Raw genomic sequence first — 12089 nt, 5'->3', positions numbered from 1 at the left:
CCGATATATAATTCCTAAATGACTCAAAACATTTTTTTCTAGACTCAAACTCGGCTGCTAAAAACGATCAAGCAATGGGGGCTCCTAAGGTCGGGGAAGGCTCTGATTACCAACTTGTAACGCCCTCGATGCGGCTATATCTCCTACGTGTCGAAGCACGACTTAGAGGCATAACCGCATTGAAAGCAATGTCACAAGTGAGGTAATCTTCACACAACCCTCGTAATACATAAGGGAAAGAGATACATAGTTGGCTTACAATCGCCACTTCACACAATTACATGAATAAAGCATTACATCAACCAAATACAATCAAGGTCCGACTACGGAACCAAAATAAAAGAAGAACCCCAAATGCGACAAGGTCCCCGATCGACCCCAACTGGGCTCCACTACTGATCAACTAGAACGAACAACACAAAGGACAAATCTTCATCGAGCTCCTCCTGAGCTTGGTTGCGTCATCTGCACGGACTCATCGGCACCTGCAAACTGGTTTTGGAAGTATCTGTGAGCCACGGGGACTCAGCAATCTCGCACCCTCGCGATCAAGACTATTTAAGCTTATGGGTAAGGTAAAGGTATGAGGTGGAGCTGCAGCAAGCGACTAGCATATATGGTGGCTAACATACGCAAATGAGAGCGAGAAGAGAAGGCAAAGCACGATCGAGAAACTATGATCAAGAAGTGATCCTAGAACAACCTACGTCAAGCATAACTCCAACACCGTGTTCACTTCCCGGACTCCGCCGGAAAGAGACCATCATGGTTACACACGCGGTTGATGTATTTTAATTAAGGTCAACTTCAGGTTTTCTACAACCGGACATTAACAAATTCCCATCTGCCCATAACCGCGGGCACGGCTTTCGAAAGTTCAAATCCCTGCAGGGGTGTCCCAACTTAGCCCATCACAAGCACTCATGGTCAACGAAGGATATTCCTTCTAGCGGGAAGACCCGATCAGGCTCGGAATCCCGGTTACAAGACATCCTCGACAATGGTAAAACAAGTCCAGCAAGACCACCCGATGCGCCGACATCCCAATAGGAGCTGCACATATCTCGTTCTCAGGGCAACACCGGATAAGCAATCCGTACAACTAAACCCAGCCCTCGAGTTTCCCCGAGGTGGCGCTGTAAGGGGCTCTAGTTTGGAGCAACACTTAGACAAGCACTTGCCCGGGGGGGTTAAAATAAAGATGACACTCGGGATGCGTGACTCCCAAGGGAAAAAGGCTAGGTGGCGAATGGTAAAACCAAGGTTGGGCCTTGCTGGAGGTGTTTTATTCAAAGCAAACTGTAAAGGGGTTCCCATTATAACCCAACCGCGTAAGGAACGCAAAATCCAGGAACATAACACCGATATGGCGGAAACTAGGGCGGTAAGAGTGGAACAAAACACCAGGCATAAGGCCGAGCCTTCCACCCTTTACCAAGTATATAGATGCATTAATTAAATAAGATATATTGTGATATCCCAACAAGTAAACATGTTCCAACAAGGAACAACATCTCCATGTTCCAACAAGGAACAAACTTCAATCTTCACCTGCAACTAACAACGCTATAAGAGGGGCTGAGCAAAGCGATAACATAGCCAATCAACGGTTTGCTAGGACAAGGTGGGTTAGAGGCTTGGCTCAACAATATGGGAGGCATGATAAGCAAGTGGTAGGTATCGCAGCATAGGCATAGCAAAAGAGCGAGCAACTAGCAAGCAAAGATAGAAGTGATTTCGAGGGTATGGTCATCTTGCCTGAAATCCCGCAAGGAAGAAGAACGAGTCCATGAAGAAGACAAACGGACGTAGTCGAACGGGTCCTCACAAACGCGACGTTATCGGAACCAACCCGAAGAAGCAACACCAGAAAGAAAGCAAACAACATAGTAAACAACCAACACATGAACATGGTATGATGCACAACCGAGTATGATGCATGTCCGGTTTAAAGAAACATGGCATGGCAAAATGCACAAAACAATCCTACAAATTAAGTGGATCTCAATATGTAACGAGTTGCATATTGACGAAACACCACATTCAAGTTATTTAGTTTCGATCTTGTTTATGTACCCAACAATATTAAATGTTGTTAAAACATGGCAAGAGGGTGAAGCAAAGTAAAACTACCTATCTAGTCAAGTTTAAATGAGGCCGGAAGCACCGAACAACATTTCCGGTAAATCCCCACATGCCTTAGTAATTTATTGCAACAACAATTTAAACATTTTAATTGTTGTTATCATGATGCGGATGGCATGTACAAGTTTATGCAATTTTATTAAAAGTTGACAAGAGCAATATGAAGCATTTGTCACCGTGGTGGAAAGGAAAGGGGTGCCACGGCAACGATAAGGAAAACGGTGCCACGGCAGTGTTCCGGTTCTGGTAACTCGATTGAGATACCGATGCAAAGGAGAAGTGTGCGGTTGCGTGCAGAATATGGTGGGGCGCTCCCGGATACCGGGTGTCCCACGAGTTGGCGATAAGGAAACGAGTGACAAATTGGACAAAGTGCAAACATGAGCATCTCAAACATCGCAAGCATTCGTTCACGGACGTCGTCTCAGGGTTATATCTTCGGAGCGTGCAAAGGGGATGGTTCTCGTTCGTAGAGGGAAGTAGGAGTTCTCGCGACGACGGTAGTGGAAGTAGTCTTTCTCGCTGCGGTAGTCGAACTTGGCGATACCGTTACACGGGTCTTCGGCAATGGTCATGTTACCCATTTGTAGTCGTTCACATTCCGTAGATGTTCGAGGTCACGGCGAGGATCTTGACGTCCACGGAGTCTTCGAGGGTCGACGGTAGTGGTACTCGGGTCGTCGGCAATGGTAGTTGTACAAGGTCGTCGTGGGAGGTAGAGGTACTCGCGAACTTGTCGGATCCACGGCGACGGTAGTGGAACCTCACGGATTCGTGGTCTCCGGGTGGTCTCGGTCTTGACGGTGGGGTACTTGACACATCCCGGATATGTAGTCGTACTTGACGAATCCAAAATACTCCTGCTCGGCATGGGTGCATCGGAGGCACCGTCTTGCGTTTTGAACCTGGGTCATGTTCGTATAACTGTTCGCATCAACGAAAAAAAGGGCTTCGTCTTGAGGTGCTTGGCCGTGGGCGACGGAGCACACGGTGGACAGGGCGCCCCTGGCCTTGAGGTCACAGCGGAGCTCGGGTCAACGACAACGAAGGTAGGGCGCGTGGCTGGAGGCGCTGGGAACAACAGCAGGCGACGGCAGCGGACAAGCAAGGCGAGGCGGAAAGCTGGTGGCGACGCTTCTGGTCCCGGCGGGAGGAAAGAGGATCCAGGAGCTGCTCGGGAGGCGCGACGCAGAGGGAGGAGAGGAGGCTCCAGCTTGGTCGTGGCCTCGTCGGCCGGCGGGGTGGAGCTCCGGCGGTGGCTGTCCTCGGCCAGGGAGGAGGCAGGAGCCTGGGAGCGTGGTTGACGACGGGAGCGAAGAGGGGGAAGGCTGCATGGAGGAGATACGACACCTACGAGACGCAGGCGAGCTTGATGACCAGGGCCATGGTCGCGGGCGCATGAGGAAGAGAAGAAGAAGGCGAGCGCGAGGCAGATGCATATCACCATGGGAGGCCACTAGGAGGCGGGCGAAGCACCAGAGGCCTCTTGAAGGTCGAGGTCGCCGGCGGGGCCTGGAAGTTGCCGCTGGAGGGCACGCGAGGAGAGAGGGTGAGAGATCGGGGCTCGAGCGAGGGAGGAACCGAGAGGGAGATCGAGAGAAAGAGGGGGGTCGCGCCTACGTGCGTGTGTCTCTGGCGGCGCAGGAGGACGAGGGCACGATCGAGGGGAGTGGGTGCACGCTAGGGTTAGGAAGGTTCGGTGGGCTTTGGCCTTGGGCCGGCCCATTAGAGAGGGAGGGGCTGCTCCTAGAGAGGCCGGCGGCTGGGCCTTAGGCCAAATTGGTGGGAAGGAAAAGGCTAGAGGCCTGGTCTGCTGTCTCTCCCTCATACTTCTCTTTATTTGCCAAAACAGCAAATAACAAAGAAAGAAAATGAGAGAAAAAAGGTCGGAGAAGGAATTTGGGCACCGGGATAATTTCCTCGGACTCACAAAAATTTGCACGGTCAAAGAAAAGTCAGAGTGGACATGATTGCAAGAATTAAATTCAAAGTCATTTGAATTTAATTGAAAAGGTTTGAACAAGGGCTAGGAATTAGAAATGTCCAAAAATGTTGAGAATTTAGGTGGAGCTCTGGAATATGATGAAAGAATATATGGCAATGTTGGAGACCAAGAATTAAGATAACAAAAGCATTGGGATAATTTGCAAGTGTGTTATGGTGATTCCAAAGTTAATGGAATATTTTTATATAGCTCCCTAATAATAGTGGGAGACTTTGGATATGTTTTAAAGAGAAATCACCATGTGCATTTCCCTCGGTTTAAATGGACCGAAGATCCATGTAATTTATTTAGTTGAGTAAGAAAATAAATGAAATGATGCAATGCACATGATGCAATGATGAATGCAATGAACCAAACAAATCACACGACGAAACCCAGAAATCATGGAAGGCACCTGAAGCTCCAGACTTGGGGCGTCACAACACTCCACCACTATGAGAGGATCTCGTCCCGAGATCTAGAATGGCACCGGAGGGAAACCGAAAAGGAAGAGAAGAGGTAAAACTAAGTTACTCCTTTGACAAACGAGTGACACCAAAGAACCTTGAGAGGTTGAACATATTGAAAGAAAGAATACAACAACGATGAACGAGGTTGAAAACACTTCGTTAGAAAGGAGGAACATTACGGGAACCTTGTGGGTTGAAAGACATTAGAAATGGTTACAATGGACAAGAAGTAGATGCAAGCACTTCGATTGAAACAAGTTGCAACACTTTATAAGACGAAAAGAACTTGAGCAGATGGCACAACACTCCGGTTAAAACAAGACAGAGAAGACATAATAATGATATAATTTGGAGAGAACTCCGGTAGAAAAGAGAAGAAAGCTTGATAAGATGAAAAGAAATTGACGGGATGACACAACACTCCGGTTGAATGAACTAGCAAAGGAAAGAACATGATCTTGACAAAACAAGATGATGGGTCGAAGAGAGCAACATCACAATGCCTCCGGAACGAAAGAACAGAAGATAGATAATAGAAATAGGAGAATGGAGAAGAAAATGCCAACTTCTGCCACAAAAGAGTTTGAAAAGGCATCTTTAGGAGAAGGGTCGAACGGAGTTGTTGGAACACCAACAACGAAAAGAATGCGCTTGATATGGTCTTATGGAATACATCTCAATTAAGAGGTGACAACCTGCCACTCGCGGGAAAAGAATTGGATTGGTATGAACAAATTGGCGAGAAAGTATGTCGCACCGGAAAGGATAAATGAAGAAATTGGATCTATTATAAGCACCATATAACAACAATCCTTAGGGAAGACTTTAGGTGAAATATAACCCAAGACAAATCCAACGAATAGGTTGATGGATTTAAAATACCTCATTCTTAACAACGTGTGAATCATAAAGCATGAACTCAAATTATCAAGAATGATGTAAAACCACCTCCAATGATACGGTAGAAAGAAATGCACTCCGGATTGCAAGATGAAGAAATAGTTGAGATCTTCTGAAAATAATCTTGCTGAACGTTTCGAGAACGGATTAAGTCCTTTATGGACCATCATGTAGAACCTTCATGAAGAACTCCGGTAACAAAAGGAATGAATCAAATGAAAGGAAAGGGAAGTTGAAGACCCAAGGTGAATCCTTGTAATGATTTAGTTGAATCTCCATGGTGATATAATTGCGAGAGGTAGGAACTCCGGGACAAAGATAAGATGAACAATTGAGATCAAGAATTTTGATGAACCTCCGGAATAGGGACTTAATCATTTGGATGGAACAAGAATAAGAATTATGTTATGCGTATCCTTCAACAATTTAATTGCTGACAAGCAACGGATTTGACATACTACTTATCCTCGTAGAAAGATTAAGATATATATAGCGCAAACTTGAGAAAGTCTTCAACGATCCACCGGTAGAATTTGAAAAACACGAATGAATTTATATGATAACAAGGTAGGAAGAATCTTGAACGAACCGCCGTAAGAATTGAAAATGAACGAAGAAGAGAAAAAAATAAAGAAGCACCGGGAAGAATTAGAGAACAAATGAAGATACTTGAGGGGAATTTAGATAAAAGAGAATGAAGAGATCACGAACTGATTAGAGATCACTTGAACGAAGCACCGGTAAGATTTGGAGAACCATACCTGAAAGCTGAGAATGAATAAATTCTGAGATGATGGGCTCCAGAGAAACAAACTGAAAAGAATCTTGAATTGCTCCGGATAGGTGAAAAGAATACTCACAAACAAAACAATTATGAGAGGATGACATTAAGCTAGAACCACGAATCTTTGATAGAACGAAACAAGATTCAAGGGAAAACTCTTCTTCGGTCTTCAAATGTAGAGAATGACGATGAGGAACACCACCAAATAGTTGAGATACTCCGGGATGAGAAGAATAGAAAAGTTGAACCAATGATGAAAAGAATTGAAAGATCTTGGAGAAAGCATATGGCTGATGATGAATCATTCTTACGTCAAACTTGGAAAAGAATTTGAGAATAACTCGGGGAGAATTAGAAGAGTCAGGTAAGATCCTGGAAAAACACCTGTGGGTTAGGGCCCACTGAAAAGAAAACACCGTTGAAATGATTTAAAAGAGAGGTTGCACCGGTTGAATTAAAAGGCTTGAATGAGATAACAACCTCGAAAGATCTTGAATGAATGCAGAGTGGAAAACATGAATCTTCGAGATATCTTGAGCACTCCAGAACAATTGAATAACGAGAAGTGAATGAATATGAGGGGCACCGGTATGAGAAGGCATTGAAATGAGGAAAGGGGTAAGATCAACAAAGCTTGACTAGAAACCACCGGAGAAGATAAAAGAAAGAAGAATGATGAACTAGAAGCTCCGTTAGTATCTTAATGAGAATCACCGGATAAGAACATTGAAGGAAAAGAATGGAGAGGCTTCACATCAATAAGATGGATACTCGATTAATAAATCTGAGTCCTTGAAGAAAACAAGGGAGGGAGGGCGGGAAAACAAAGGTAACTTGGAGACGGATGAAACAAACACCGTTGAGAAGAACTGATACTTGATCTTGCGGTTGTTGAAATGATCGGATCCACTTGAAGAGAAACACACCAGTGAAAAGGATTGACAAAAACAATCTTGATGATCAAGAAGGATTAGTATTCACATAGGAGTATGAGAACACCGTTTAGGAAAGGTATGGAATCAACATTTGACTTCGAAGCAACTCGAATACCACAACTGAAAACAAAACAAAGGATTGGCTTGCAGAATAAGCCGGAACAAACATATGATAGAGATTTCGTCCGAAGTTTTCGTGGTGGGGCCTACACGGGCTCGATCGTACAGCACCATCATGTACAAGGCAGTGCACATGACATACGAAGCGTCCCCGAGTCGGCATAGCCAAGGACTCTTTAAGACACAACGAGACCACTATAAAACCAACTGTGAATAGGCGGACCACTAGACGTCGAACCCCAATTTCATATCATACATCTGTCGGAAAGATATCCTAAGAGCTACTTGAATTCCCACTTATGAAACTCCCGAACCTTTCCGGTTATGCAATCAGGTGTTGGGGATACAGGGGAAGCATAATATCTCACCCAAAACTAGCAAATCCTACATCCAGCTGTATCCATCCTTCAACACATAACCAAGAAACCTTCGGAAATCGTCTACCTCAACCTTCGAAAAGCATCCGTTATACGAGTTATGGCGATACTCCCGAACTCCCGCCCCAGTACTGGGTGGCGTCGAGGTTATCTCACCAACGAACTGCATAAAAGAGATTTTCGATGTCGGCGTACTAAACTCAGGTATTCCAGAACTGCAACGATAAAATTATGACGACAACACCTCGGAGCTCAACTCGCTGGGACACTGCCACAAAACCCCTGACAGGAGGCACCAAGACAATTTTCTCGTCACAAAACCATTGGAACGATTCTAATATACTCACGTTATCCTAAAAAAAATTAGTGAAATTTGAGAAGAGAAGAGTCGAAACTCTACGTCAGGATGCCTTACCAGAGCGATGAAGGGACTGGGGAGTAAAAAGAATTAATAAACTCTCCGATATATAATTCCTAAATGACTCAAAACATTTTTTTCTAGACTCAAACTCGGCTGCTAAAAACGATCAAGCAATGGGGGCTCCTAAGGTCGGGGAAGGCTCTGATTACCAACTTGTAACGCCCTCAATGCGGCTATATCTCCTACGTGTCGAAGCACGACTTAGAGGCATAACCGCATTGAAAGCAATGTCACAAGTGAGGTAATCTTCACACAACCCTCGTAATACATAAGGGAAAGAGATACATAGTTGGCTTACAATCGCCACTTCATACAATTACATGAATAAAGCATTACATCAACCAAATACAATCAAGGTCCGACTACGGAACCAAAATAAAAGAAGAACCCCAAATGCGACAAGGTCCCCGGTCGACCCCAACTGGGCTCCACTACTGATCAACTAGAACGACACAACACAAAGGACAAAATCTTCATCGAGCCCCTCCTGAGCTCGGTTGCGTCATCTGCACAGACTCATCGGCACCTGCAAACTGGTTTTGGAAGTATCTGTGAGTCACGGGGACTCAGCAATCTCGCACCCTCGCGATCAAGACTATTTAAGCTTATGGGTTAGGTAAAGGTATGATGTGGAGCTGCAGCAAGCGACTAGCATATATGGTGGCTAACGTACGCAAATGAGAGCGAGAGGAGAAGGCAAAGCACGATCGAGAAACTATGATCAAGAAGTGATCCTAGAACAACCTACGTCAAACATAACTCCAACACCGTGTTCACTTCCCGGACTCCGCCGGAAAGAGACCATCACGGTAACACACGCGGTTGATGTATTTTAATTAAGATCAACTTCATGTTTTCTACAACCGGACATTAACAAATTCCCATCTGCCCATAACCGCGGGCACGGCTTTCGAAAGTTCAAATCCCTGCAGGGGTGTCCCAACTTAGCCCATCACAAGCTCTCACGGTCAACGAAGGATATTCCTTCTAGCGGGAAGACCCGATCAGGCTCAGAATCCCGGTTACAAGACATCCTCGACAATGGTAAAACAAGTCCAGCAAGACCACCCGATGCGCCGACATCCCGATAGGAGCTGCACATATCTCGTTCTCAGGGCAACACCGGATAAGCAATCCGTACAACTAAAACCAGCCCTCGAGTTTCCCCGAGGTGGCGCTGCAAGGGGCTCTAGTTTAGACCAACACTTAGACAAGCACTGGCCCGGGGGGGGGGGTTAAAATAAAGATGACCCTCGGGATGCGTGACTCCCAAGGGAAAAAGGCAAGGTGGCGAATGGTAAAACCAAGGTTGGGCCTTGCTGGAGGTGTTTTATTCAAAGCAAACTATCAAGGGGTTCCCATTATAACCCAACCGCGTAAGGAACGCAAAATCCGGGAACATAACACCGATATGACGGAAACTAGGGCGGCAAGAGTGGAACAAAACACCAGTCATAAGGCCGAGCCTTCCACCCTTTAACAAGTATATAGATGCATTAATTAAATAAGATATATTGTGATATCCCAACAAGTAAACATGTTCCAACAAGGAACGATCTCCATGTTCCAACAAGGAACAAACTTCAATCTTCACCTGCAACTAACAACGCTATAAGAGGGGCTGAGCAAAGCAGTAACATAGCCAATCAACGGTTTGCTAGGACAAGGTGGGTTAGAGGCTTGGTTCAACAATATGGGAGGCATGATAAGCAAGTGGTAGGTATCGCAGCATAGGCATAGCAAAAGAGCGAGCAACTAGCAAGCAAAGATAGAAGTGATTTCGAGGGTATGATCATCTTGCCTGAAATCCCGCAATGAAGAAGAACGAGTCCATGAAGAAGACAAACGGGCGTAGTCGAACGGGTCCTCACAAACGCGACGTTATCGGAACCAACCCGAAGAAGCAACACCGGAAAGAAAGCGAACAACATAGTAAACAACCAACACATGAACATGGTATAATGCACAACCGAGTATGATGCATGTCCGGTTTAAAGAAACATGGCATGGAAAAATGCACAAAACAATCCTACAAATTACGTGGAGCTCAATATGCAACGAGTTGCATATTGATGAAACACCACATTCAAGTTATTTAGTTTCGATCTTGTTTATGTACCCAACAATATTAAATGTTGTTAAAACATGGCAAGAGGGTGAAGCAAAGTAAAACTACCTATCTAGTCAAGTTTAAATGAGGCCGGAAGCACCAAACAACATTTCCGGTAAATCCCCACATGCCTTAGTAATTTATTGCAACAACAATTTAAACATTTTAATTGTTGTTATCATGATGCGGATGGCATGTACAAGTTTATGCAATTTTATTCAGAGTTGACAAGTGCAATATGAAGCATTTGTCACCGTGGTGGAAAGGAAAGGGGTGCCACGGCAACGATAACGAAAACGGTGCACGGCAGCGTTCCGGTTCTGGTAACTCGATTGAGATACCGATGCAAAGGAGAAGTGTGCGGTTGCGTGCAGAAGATGGTGGGGTGCTCCCGGATACCGGGTGTCCCACGAGTTGGCGACAAGGAAACGAGTGACAAATTGGACACAGTACAAACATGAGCATCTCAAACATCGCAAGCATTCGTCCACGGACGTCGTCTCAGGGTTATACCTTCGGAGCGTACAAAGGAGACGGTTCTCGTTCGTAGAGGGAAGTAGGCGTTCTCGCGATGACGGTAGTGGAAGTAGTCGTTCTCGCTGCGGTAGTCGAACTTGGCAATACTGTTACACGGGTCTTCGGCAATGGTCGTGGTACCCATTTGTAGTCGTGCACATTCCGTAGATGTTCGAGGTCACGGCGAGGATCTTGACGTCCACGGAGTCTTTGAGGGTCGACGGTAGTGGTACTCGGGTCGTCAGCGATGGTAGTTGTACAAGGTCGTCGTGGGAGGTAGAGGTACTCGCGAACTTGTCGGATCAACGGCGACGGTAGTGGAACCTCATGGATTCGTGGTCTCCGGGCGGTCTCGGTCTTGACGGTGGGGTACTTGACACATCCCGGATATGTAGTCATACTTGACGAATGCAAAATACTCCTGCTCGGCATGGGTGCAACGGAGGCATCGTCTTGCGTTTTGAACCTGGGTCATGTTCGTATAACCGTTCGCATCAACAAAAAAAGGGCTTCGTCTTGAGGTGCTTGGCCGTGGGCGACGGAGCACACGATGGACAGGGCGCCCATGGCCTTGAGGTCACAGCGGAGCTCGGGTCAACGACAACGAAGGTAGGGCGTGCGGCTAGAGGCGCTGGGAATAACAGCAGGCGAGGGCAGCGGACAAGCGAGGCGAGGCGGAAAGCTGGTGGCGACGCTTCTGGTCCCAGCGGGAGGAAAGAGGATCCTGGAGCTGCTCGGGAGGCGTGACACAAAGGGAGGAGAGGACGCTCCATCTTGGTCGTGGCCTCGTCGGCCGGTGGGGTGGAGCTCCGGCGGTGGCTGTCCTCGGCCAGGGAGGAGGCAGGACCTGGGAGCGCGGTTGACGACGGGAGCGAAGAGGGGGAAGGCTGCATGGAGGAGATACGGCGCCTAGGAAACGTAGGCGAGCTTGATGACTAGGGCCATGGTCGCAGGCGCACGAGGAAGAGAAGAAGAAGGCGAGCGCGAGGCAGATGCAGATCACCATGGGAGGCCACTAGGAGGCGGGCGGAGGAGCTGAGGCCTCTTGAAGGTCGAGGTCACCGGCGGGGCCTGGAAGTTGCCGCTAGAGGGCGCACAAGGAGAGAGGGTGAGGGATCGGGGCTCGAGCGAGGGAGGGACCGAGAGGGAGATCGAGAGAAAGAGGGGGGTCGCGCCTGCATGCGTGTGTCTCTGGCGGCGCAGGAGGACGAGGGCACGATCGAGGGGAGTGGGTGCACGCTAGGGTTAGGAAGGTTCGGTGGGCTTTGTCCTTGGGCCGGCCCAGTAGAGAGGGAGGGGCTGCTCCTAGAGAGGCCAGCGGCTGGGC

The sequence above is a fragment of the Triticum aestivum genome, chromosome 7A (genome assembly GCF_018294505.1).
Source record: "Triticum aestivum cultivar Chinese Spring chromosome 7A, IWGSC CS RefSeq v2.1, whole genome shotgun sequence".
Lineage (NCBI taxonomy): Eukaryota > Viridiplantae > Streptophyta > Magnoliopsida > Poales > Poaceae > Triticum > Triticum aestivum.
This window is presented reverse-complemented; position numbering follows the sequence as displayed.